This window comes from Mustela nivalis (genome assembly GCF_964662115.1).
Source record: "Mustela nivalis genome assembly, chromosome: 1".
Lineage (NCBI taxonomy): Eukaryota > Metazoa > Chordata > Mammalia > Carnivora > Mustelidae > Mustela > Mustela nivalis.
In genome coordinates this window covers 97554672-97566030 of record NC_139020.1, presented here as the reverse complement: position 1 = coordinate 97566030, position 11359 = coordinate 97554672, and the positions used below count along the sequence as shown (strand labels likewise).

The window sequence follows — 11359 nt, the reverse complement described above, 5'->3', positions numbered from 1 at the left end:
TGCAAATCCCTCTGCACTTCACTAAGTCCTTCCTTATAAGGTTTTTTCCTATATTTTTTACTCACCTTGCAGGGCACAAGCAAAATGTTATAATTACATGCATGCCTGCAGGGGGCGGAGCACCAAGGAGATAATAGCGCAATGCGTTAGAATTATTTGTCTTCCCCACAATCAGGTGTCAGCACAGACCCAACAGCTGTGTGGTCCCAGGCACATAGTAAGTCGGATAATATTTATTGAATAAATGATTGTGAGGACATGTAGTCAGAAGAGGAAGTGAGATGCAGAAGAGAAGGTGAACTCTGGGATCTGGAGGCTGGAACTCTATTTTCTTGTTACTCTATTCTGGACACTCACTCCTAACTTATAGAAGGTTTGTGACTTCTGATTTCTTATTTGTTGGTTGAATTAGTCATTTGTTTTTTTTATAGATTTAAATTCTTGGGTTTAAAAAAAAATAATACATGAATACTTTGTTCTTATATAAATTGATAAATAATAATAATAGTAGATCTTTAAACCTAAAGTATTCTTTCAACAACACTCCCCCCTCCTTACCACCAAAGTTGTCTTCTTTCTCTGGAAGTAAGTCTGCAAATAAGAGTAATGCTATTATTTGCTTCATATGTATCCTTTGAGAGGGCTTTACGAAAGTGTTTATTTAAGGATAGATGAGAGAGAGAGACAGAGAAGGAGAACAGGAGAGGGAAAATACAAGAACATAGAGCAGATACTCTTATACATAGTGATGCTTTGACTATTTTTGCTTCCATTTTACTTGGAGTGTTAATATTTCAGATATTTTGTTGCAGGCTGCTTTTTTCACTTAAGATTTTAGTGACTCTCTCATTCATGCCTGTGCTAGTTTCATGACATCTGGCTTTTTCCACAACTTGTCTCACTGACTCCCATAATCTCTCTTAGTTTCCAGGTACAGTTCCTGCCTCAGACTTCACTTAGGGCCGTGACCTTAATGTCTAGTGACCTTGATTTATTTCCTATCTTCATTACCCCACCAGTAGACTTCCCATGCCTTTTGCAATAATATAAAATATTTTGCAGTGTATATATCTTACCTTCTTTTCTTGTATTATAAATATATGATGAGAGAGTAGATACCTTTTTTAAGGGAAAAATGTGGAGACCTTTAGAGCATTAATGTGCTAAAACAACTGCTGGATCATAATGTCTATACCATTTTTCTCCCTTCGATTATATTCAGCTGGGAATTCCCATTAAATTTTAAGTAACTTTATAAAATATGTGAAATTCTCAAAGAAACTGGTTTTCACATATATATATATGTATATAGCATTCATTTGGGTGCTGAGAAAATGTCAAGAATGGGGAGATTTTAAACCTAAATTGACAGCTATGACTTTCGATACCAAGATTTTAAGGTAGATAGATCCTTTGCCCTCTTTTGAGTTTTGATCATGTTTTTAAGTAAGAAAGGTTAAAAAAATATATGGTACTTTGCTATCCCAAATATTGTGGATAAAACTTATATCAGACATTCTTTTAGATATTAGACCACTCTGATCAATTATTTAAAACTGAGTTATTAATTTTAAAGGTCAGAACATTCCAATAAACTTGGCATTTTTAGAAATTAGATTAGAAAACTAAAATGTGAAAAATAAAATGCAGTGAAATAGAGTTTCAGATAATCAGCTTCTTAAAGGAGAGATCCTATACAATTAAAACAATATAGATACATTTTTATCGTTTTTTTTAAAAGATTTTATTGATAGACAGAGATCACAAGTTGGCAGAGAGACAGGCAGAGAGAGTGGGGGGAAGCAGTCTCCCTGCTGAGCAGAGAGCCCAATGTGGAGCTCATCCCAGGATCCTGAGATCATGACCTGAGCCAAGGCAGAGGCTTAACCCACTGAGCCACCAGGTGCCCCTACAGAAACATTTTTATGCAGAAAATTTAATCAAGGTGGCTACCCTCTCACTGTCTAGTTGCGGTTTGAATGATTGTTACTCAAACTTGATTATTTTTAATAAACAAATATTTCAGTATTTTTATTTTGTGATCTATTTTGACTGTCTTTTATAAGAATATGGTAAATACTGAAGTATTGTGATATGAGTGGCTTGTGGAAGATCTCCCACAGACTAGATACATGCATGCAAAACTCTTAGAAGGGCACCAGGAGTCCCTTTTTGCCCACGAAGTCTTTCCTGCGGATGTTCCATGAAGTCTAATAAGCCCATTGTTAGCATCATGCTTTAAAGTAAAAGTCTAGTCTCTAGAGGACTGTTGTGGGAGATACATTTTTCCTGGGAAGAGCAGTAATTGTACATTTATGTATGTGATCAGAGGTCAGATTAATTTTGTTTCCTCCTGTGGAAAATAGACATGGTTCTGAGAAAATGGAAAACAGAATTGACAACCTTTATTGACAGGAAGGGCAGGAGGAATTTGATAGAGTGCTTGATGCCTGGAGGACTGGCTCAACAGGATTCCTCCATGGGCACAGGCCTGGAGAACATAGGATACCTGGTAGTAAAGGCCTGTGTCTGTGTTGGGGGGTGGGGTGGGCAGCCAGAGAGCATGGCAGAAATAAGGGCTTGGAGGCACTAATGATCCATTTCAGTATATCACAGGTTGTCCTTGGATTGATACTTGATTTCACTAAATATTTCCAAAGGTAAATGAGATATTTATTTCAATCTGGTGCTTGGATGGAGCAATGGGAGTAGAAGCCTAAAGGGCATAGATGGACCCAAAGGTATTGTCTATGATGTGGGGTGAAAAGGATATCACAGTGACCCAAAATGCGCTTTTAAAATAGACTATGGACTCTGAAAAACAATCTGAGGGTTTTGAAGGGGTGGGGGGTGGGAGGTTGGGGTACTAGGTGGTGGGTATTATAAAGGGCACGAATTGCATGGAGCACTGGGTGTGGTGAAAAATAATGAATACTGTTATGCTGAAAATAAAAAATAAATTAAAAAAAATAGAGGCTTTCAACTAAATTCTTTAATTTAAGCATTTAGGTTTTAAATCTTCATAGACACAAAATAACTAGAATAGTAAAATTTGATTTTTTTTGTAGTAAAATTCACCTCTAAATGTTGAGTTGAATTTTGTTATATACTTTCCTATTTCTACAAAATCAATGCCAGGTGGCAAATATTCATTGCAACCTGTTTGCAAATTCATTGATGGAATTACATAATGTGCAAAAGTTTAATTAAAAATGATTTTTAATAAAACCATTCATTCTATTAAGATGTAGAAAGTAAAATTAGTTTCATAAAAGGGAATTATGCTTTAAATTAAAAGGTTTTGATTTTCTTTAAATCTCTTTGACTTGTGAACTCAAACTTGTGATTTTTAAGTACTTCAGAATCTAGAGATTTTTAAGCACCATCCAGGTGCTGGCTTTAAATTTTTAATTATTTTTGGAATTCCTGTATTATAGTATAACATATATGTGTAAAAATTACACATATGAATTTTTTATAGCTGGCAAATTTTCACAAACTGCACACACCTGTGTAGCTAGGGCCCAGTGAAAAACATTCCTGTCATCCCAGAACTACCTTTTTCCCACTCCCCATACCACTTCCAGTAGCTTCTGACTTGCCCAAACAGAACCACCCTGTGGGCTTCCAACAGCAGAGATTAGTATTGCTTATTTTTATGCTTTATATAAACAAAATTATATAATATGCATTCTCCTTATCTTCATACTATGTATGAGGTTCTTTTTTTTTTTTTGCATGTGGTTATAAATTATTCACTCTCATTGCTTTCAAGTATTCCATTGAGTAAATATACAATTTATTTTATCCATCCTGCTATTGATAGGTCTTTGATAGTTTTGAGTTTGGCGCTATTTTAATTTTTGCTTCTATAAATACTCTAGTACCTCTCTTTAGGAAAACATGGATTTCTGTTGGGTATGTACCTATAAGTAGAATTGTTGGATCATAGCTTATACATATCTTCAGCTTTAGTACATAACACCAAATATTTCTCTAAAGATATTGTATCGATATATATATTATACCAATTCATATATCCTGTAACTATCATATGAGAAATGTGGTTGGTCCATAGCTTTCTAAGAGAATTTTGGAATTCTTTGCTCCTTTCATTTTGGCCATTTTGGAATGTACATGGTAGTTGCTAAAGTTTAAATTCACGTTTGCCTGATGACTAATGAAGTTGAACATATTTTCATGTTTACTAGTCCTCTGGATATCCTCTTTTGCGAAGTTTCTGCGTATTCTGTGTTTTTCATTTATACCTCACGTGTATTGTTCTTTATGTTTCTAGATAAAAGTCATTTGTATAGACAAATATATTCTTCTATTTTGTGACTTGCCTTTCCACCGTCTTAATGATTAAAAGACATTTTTAATTTTTTAAAAGATTCATTTATTTGTTTAAGAGGGAGAGAAAGAGCACACATGTGAATGGAGGGGGGGCAGAGAGGGACAGAGAATCTTCAAGGGGGCTGCCTGCTGAGTGGAGGACCAATGCTGGGCTTGATCCCAGGACCCTGAGATCATGACCTGAGACAAAACCAAGAGTTGGGTGCTTAATCGACTGAGCTACCCAGGCACCCAAAACTTTTAAAATTTAATATAATTTAGTTTATTATTTTTTCTTTTATGATTAGCACATTTTGTGTCCTAGTTAAGAAAGTTTTGCCTAACCTAAGTTATGAACAGATTCCCCTAAATTTTTCTATGAGAGCTCTCCTTCCTCCCTCCTTCCTTCCCTCTCTTCCTCTTTCTCTCTCTCCTTCCTTCTCCCTTTTTTCCTCCCTCCCTCCCTTCCTTCCTTTCTGTTTGTTTGTTTATTTTTGTATAGTATGATGTAAGTATGAAGACATATTATTTTCTAGGTGGCTATCCTAGTGATCCAGTACCTTTTTTGAATATTGAAAAGACCAGACATTCCCCCTATGCACTTTACTTTCCTGTTGCATTACTGGTGAGTTTCTCTATTCATAGACAAATAACACAGTCTTAATTACTTCATCTTTACAGTAGATCTTGATATCAGATAGTGTAACAACTTTAGCTTTCTTCTTTTTCTTTAAGATTTTTTGGCTATTCTTGACCCTTTGCATACCATGTAAGTTTTTAAGTCATCTAGTGCAGTACATTTCTGCAAAAAAACCCAGATGGAATATTTTTAAATTGAAGTTACATTGAAGTTACAGATTAATTTAAAGAAATTCATATCTTTAAATTTTTGAGTTTCAATAGATTATGGACTTGGGCCAGTCATTTTGTATGAGTGTATGTGTGTTTGTTTTTTTAAATCTTAACTTGTTTCAGTTGCTCAGTTTGGTAACTTTATTTCTGGGTACTTGATTTTTAAAAAAATATTATTGGAGATTATTTTCAAAATTTATAATTTATCTCTCTTGCTTGTATATAAAATTAGAATTGATTTTTTGGCATTATCTTCATATCCAACTACCTTACTAAATTCATTTATTTATTCCAGTACTTATCTACAAATTATTTTGGATTTTTAAATTATATTCTATGTAATAATTCTAGGATGTTTTCCCTCTTGCTTGAAATGACTAGTAACTCCTACAGTTTTTTTTTTTTTTAGTGTTCCACAATTCATTGTTTATGTACCACACCCAATGCTCCATGTAATACATGCCCTCCTTAATACCTACCACCAGACTTACCCAACCCCCCACGACCTTCCCCTCCAAAACCCTCAGCTTGTTTCTCAGTGTTCACTGTCTCTCATGGTTTGTCTCCCCTTTGATTTCCCCGAACTCCTACAGTTTTTTTTTTTTTTTAAGATTTTATTTATTTATTTGACAGAGAGAGAGAGATCACAAGTAGGCAGAGGCAGGCAGAGAAGGAGTGGGGAAGAAGGCTCCCTGCTGAGCAGAGAGCCCGATGATGCGGGGCTCCATCCCAGGACCCTGAGATCATGACCTGGGCTGAAGGCAGAGGCTTTAACCCACTGAGCCACCCAGGCGCCCCACTCCTACAGTTTTTTTTTTTTAATTTAATTTAATTTACTTATTTTTTAAATAATTTTTTATTTTTTATAAACATATATTTTTATCCCCAGGGGTACAGGTCTGTGAATCGCCAGGTTTACACACTTCACAGCACTCACCAAAGCACATACCCTCCCCAATGTCCATAATCCCACCCCCTTCTCCCAACCCCCTCCCCCCAGAAACCCTCAGTTTGTTTTGTGAGATTGAGTCACTTATGGTTTGTCTCCCTCCCAATTCCATCTTGTTTCATTGATTCTTCTTCTACCCACTTAAGCCCCCATGTTGCATCACCACTTCCTCATATCAGGGTCCTACAGTTTTTAATAGAAGTCCTAATGGTGGGCAACTTTTTCTTGGTTCCTATTGCTACAGAAAGTAGTCAACATTTTACTGTTGAGTAGGAGGCTTGCTGTTGGCTTTTTTTTTTTAATGTGTATTTTTTTTATCAGATTAAAATTTTCTTTTTTAAAAATTAATTAATTAACTAATTAATTAATTTTTAATTAGAGAGAGGGACAGAGGGAAAGAGAGAATCTCAGGTAGAGTTCATGCCCAGCATGGAAACCTATGTGGGTATTGATCTCACAACCACTTCTACTTCTGCTTAGAGACTATATGCAAGATGAAGGACAGAGTGAAGAGAGGAAAATGCTAAGAAGTTAGTCACTTCTGTTTGAATTCTAAGGCAGTTATTCTGCAGTATGTAATCATAATGGCTGATTATGAAAGAATTTTCACAGGGTTCCGTAGGAAGCCTTTTGGAAACCATATCTCCATTTCAGGGAAAGGAGCAAAAAATAGCTGACTACACATGTAGAATTTATATCCACCAGTTGCTATGATTTCCAAAATACTGTTAAATGTTTGAACATTTATAGGTTATTTAAGTTCCTTGTCCTTCAATGTTCTCATCTGAAAAATGTGGATAATAGCAATAACTTTCTCATAGTAATGCTGTGAGAGTAAATAAGTAAATACATGTAAATATGTGTGTGCATGGCATGTAGACAGTGCTCAAAAAGATGTATAAATCACTAGTTTTATTAGCTATTATGAAGTCATGAATTCCTCCATGGCAAAATGTCTGTTTTATTTTAAATTCTAGCAGTGTCTATTTAAATATTTTGTACCTAATCAACTCTAAATAATGTTGAAAATGTGTGTATGAGGGATTCTGTTTTTAAAAACTGAGTTTTCATTAGTGTTAACTTTGGAAAACTAGTAAATTCTTTTCACATTTATAGACTATCTGATTCAGGTATCTGATTCAGGTCAAGTAAAAATTCCACCTAACTGTGTGACATGACTCTCTTTCCTGATTCTCAATTTCCCCTTCAGAAGCATGAGACAATGATTGAATTAATCTAAAAGCTTTATTATGAGAGATTAGATGTAGTGAATTTGAAATCAGTATTTAAGCTAGCAAATACTATGCTATCATGGCACATTCAATATGCTTTTATGAACCCCAACATGTAAAAGGGAGAATAAAATCTTCCATGTGGCAAAGATAGTAAATAGGTATAAATTATTTATTGCATGTCTTCAACTTTCTATCCACTGTGTCAAACTATGAGAAAAATACCTTGGAACAAATGGAAATGCTTGTCTCATGAAGACTTGCCTCTGGCTGGCTGGTGAAAATGGCACAAATATAAAGATTAGGAAAAAAAAAACTCACAGAGTTTTCCTCTTTATGATTCAACAATTCTATGCTTTCTCCATGCTTATTAAGATAAGTGCATTTTTAGAGTTTTTACTTGTTTATTTGCAAGAGGTGAGAGAGAGAGTGCATGAGTGGGTGAGTACATGAACTGGGGGAGGGTCAAAAAGAGAGGGAGAGGGAGAGAACCTTAAGAAGGTGGCCAACATACTAGGCACAGAGCCTGACCAGGGGATCACCAGATCACCATAGGTTCTCAATCTCATAATCCTGAAATTATGACCTGAGCCCAGACCAAGAGTTGGGTGCCTAACTGACTGGGCTACCCAGGCACTCCTAAGATAAGAACATTCTTAATCCCTTTTATCTGTTTCATCCATTGCTCCCCCCATACTTTCTCTGGCAACCACTAGTTTGTTCTCAATATTTGAGTCTGTGTTTTTCATCTTTTTTTCTTTGTTCATTTTTTTCTTACATTGGACATACAAGTGAAATCATTTGAAATTTGTTTTTCTCTTATTGACTTATTTCACTTAGCATTATACCCTTAAGGTACATCCATGTTGTTGTAAATGGCAAGATTCCATTCTTTTTCTTATGGCTGAAAAATATTCCTGTGTGTGTGTGTGTGTGTGTGTGTGTGTGTGTGTGTGTGTGTAAACTTCCTTATCCATTCTTCTGTGGATGGACACTGGGCTGCTTCCATATAGTAGCTACTGTAAATAATGCTGCAATAAACACAGAGGTACATATATCTTTTCAATTTAGTATTTTTATTTTCTTTGGGTAAACACCTAGTAGTCAAATAACTAAATCATATAGTAATTCTATTTTTAAGTTTTTGAGAAAACTTCTTATTGTTTTCCACAGGGGAAGCACCAGTTTCTGTTCCCACCATGAGTGCATAAACTTTCTTTTTCTCTACAGTCTCTCCAAGACTTTTTGTTTCTTGTGTTTTAATTTTAGCCATTTTGAAAAGTGTAAAGTGATTACACTTAGCTGAGATGCTAAGTTCAAACTCAATGGTGAAAAATTGAGAACTTTTTCTCTAAGATCTAGAATAAGACAAAGATGTCTACACTCACCACTGTTATTCAATGTAGTGCAAGAAATCCTAGCCATAGCAATCTGACAAGAAAAAGAAATAAAAGGCATATAAATTGGTAAGGGAGAAGTAAAACTTTCACTATTTGCAAATGACAAGATTTGTACATATAGAAAAAATGAAGATTCCACTAAAAAGCTACTGTAACTGAATTTAATAAATTCCAGGACAAAAAAGTAATATACAAAAGTTTGTTGTATTTCTATACACTGATAATGAAGTAGCAGAAAAAAAAAATTAGGAAAAAATTTCATTTAAAATTGCACCAAAAAGAATAAAATGTCTAGGCATAAACTTAACAAATGAGGTGAAAGACCTGTACTCCAAAAACTGTAAAACACCAGTGAATGAAATTGAAGGCAACACAAATAAATGGAAAGATATTCCATGCTCATGAAACCAACATTGTTAAAAATGTCCATACTACCCAAGGGAATCTACAGATTTAATGCAGTCTTGCTCAAAATGACAACAACATTTTTCATAGAGCTAGAACAAATAATCCTAAAATTTGCATGGAGCCACTAGCTTGAAAAAGCAAATCAATCTGGGAAAAGTAGAACAAAGCTAGAAGTATCACAATCCCAGATTTCAAAATATACTGCAGAACTGCAAAATGGTGTTGGCATAAAAATAGACACACAAATCAATGGAACAGAATAGAAAGTCCAGAAATAAACCCATGCTCACATGGGTCAATTGATTTACCTCAAAGGGGACAAGAATATGCAATGGGGTAAAGATAGTCTCTTCAACAAATGGTGTTGGGAAAACTGGAAAAACTGCAAAACTCATTCATGCAACAGAATGAAACTGAATCATTTTCTTACATCATACACAAAAAATAAACTTAGAATGGATTAAAGTTCTAAATGTGAACTCTGAAACCATAAAATTCCTAGAAAAAAACAAAGCCACTAATTTCTTTGACATTGGCCATAGGAACATTTTTCTTCCTGTGTTTCCTCTGGCAAGGGAAACAAAAGGAAAATTAAACTATTGGGACTATATCAAAATAAAAAAAATTCACAGCAAAGGAAACCATCCCCAAAACTTTATAAGGCAACCAACTTAATGGGAAAAGATATTTGAAAATGCTATATCCAATAAGGGGTTAATATCCAAAATATATAAAGAACTTATATGACTCAACACCTAAAAACAAAACTAAACAAAACAAAAACCCACAAATAACCCAATTAAAATGCACAGAGTAGAGAGGAAGTTAGCCACAGTATAGGAGAACCCTGAGCTCATCTCATCCCACAAACATAAGTAGGTAACTTTCAAATCATCCTAAATACCCCAGAAGCCAACCTGAAGATCGATAGAAGAAACTCCACAAAAAAAGGGGAAGAAGAGGCCACATTGAAAAAAGGAAGTACAGAGATACAGTTTAGGGGAGAATCTGGAGTGTTGTGGAGGGGAGGGAGCTATAGTTGTGGAGAAAAATGGGGGGGGGGCGGGAAGCACACAGGGGAATGCAAAAGAAGAACATTTTCCCAAAGCCATTGACCTAGAAATTGAGAGGGGCTGAATTTCATGAGTTTTTGCAACCAGTGAGGCTTAAAGCCTGGAGTTTTTAAAAGTCAGTGTGTTTGGCTGGGATAAAGGCTAGAGGGCACTGTCCTGATCCTAGAGAGAGGGCAGGCAAACAAACTGGGGACATAGAGTGTGAAAACAGTGATCTGAAAAATGACTGGAGCACCCAGTGGGGAGATTCTTCACTTCTCTTAGAGTGTGTCGCCAAGAAGCAGCATTCACAGAGATGCTTCTCCAGAAACTAAGGAGATGTTTGGTAACGTTTTCCTTCCCTGCCATTGAGCATAAACACAGAGTCACTAAAGTAATCAGTTCAGCACTAACACTGGTTGCCTAACTTACTTACACCAAACCCCACCACCTGTGTTCTGATAGGGCTGTCCTTTTCAGTCAGGCTTGCCTCAGTCTCAGTGTGGTGAACTCCTCTCTAAGAATACCAGCAGATCTCCCTTCCCACACCACTTCTCCCAGCCAGAGAGTTCTGCAGGACCTCAATCCTGGTGGATTTGGTGTCAGATCTCATTTCATAAGCAGATCAGAGCACACCTAGTTAAAACATACCACATTCAGGCCAGGAACCAAAGACTGGCCAAGCAGGCAAGGAGAATCTCTGCTGATGACCGATCTGAAGGATACAAAATAAAACAGCAGAGTTTATGTGATAGACACCAGAGACACTCCTTGAAATGCCAGCCCTTGGGCACTACTTGACTTCTTCTCCTTCTACATTAGGCTATCACTTTCAGGAGTAGGACATATAACTGTATTTTCTTTTTTTTTTATTGAAATATAATATATTAGTTATAGGTTTACATCATGGTGATTTGAAAGTTTTTTACATTATTAAATAGTTTGCACAGTAAATCTAGTTCCCATCCCATCACCATATAGATTTTATTACAATATTATTGACTATATTCCCTATGCTGTATATTACATCCCCATAATTTATTTTATTTATTCATTTTTATTTTTAATTTAATCAATCTTTCCCAGTATTCCAAAATTCATTATTTATGCACAACACCCAGTGTTTCATGC

The 11359-nt window shown here is 35.5% G+C and overlaps 1 long non-coding RNA gene across 1 annotated transcript in view; it reads right to left on the bottom strand.

The window, feature by feature from the left end:
• Positions 1-543: 543 nt before the first annotated feature.
• LOC309863208 overlaps positions 544-11359 on the bottom strand; it is a 108020-nt gene continuing 97204 nt past the window's right edge. Inside the window, exon 5 of the long non-coding RNA XR_014310930.1 lies at positions 544-591. This is a non-coding gene — a long non-coding RNA (uncharacterized lncRNA). The remainder of the gene's footprint in view (positions 592-11359) is intronic.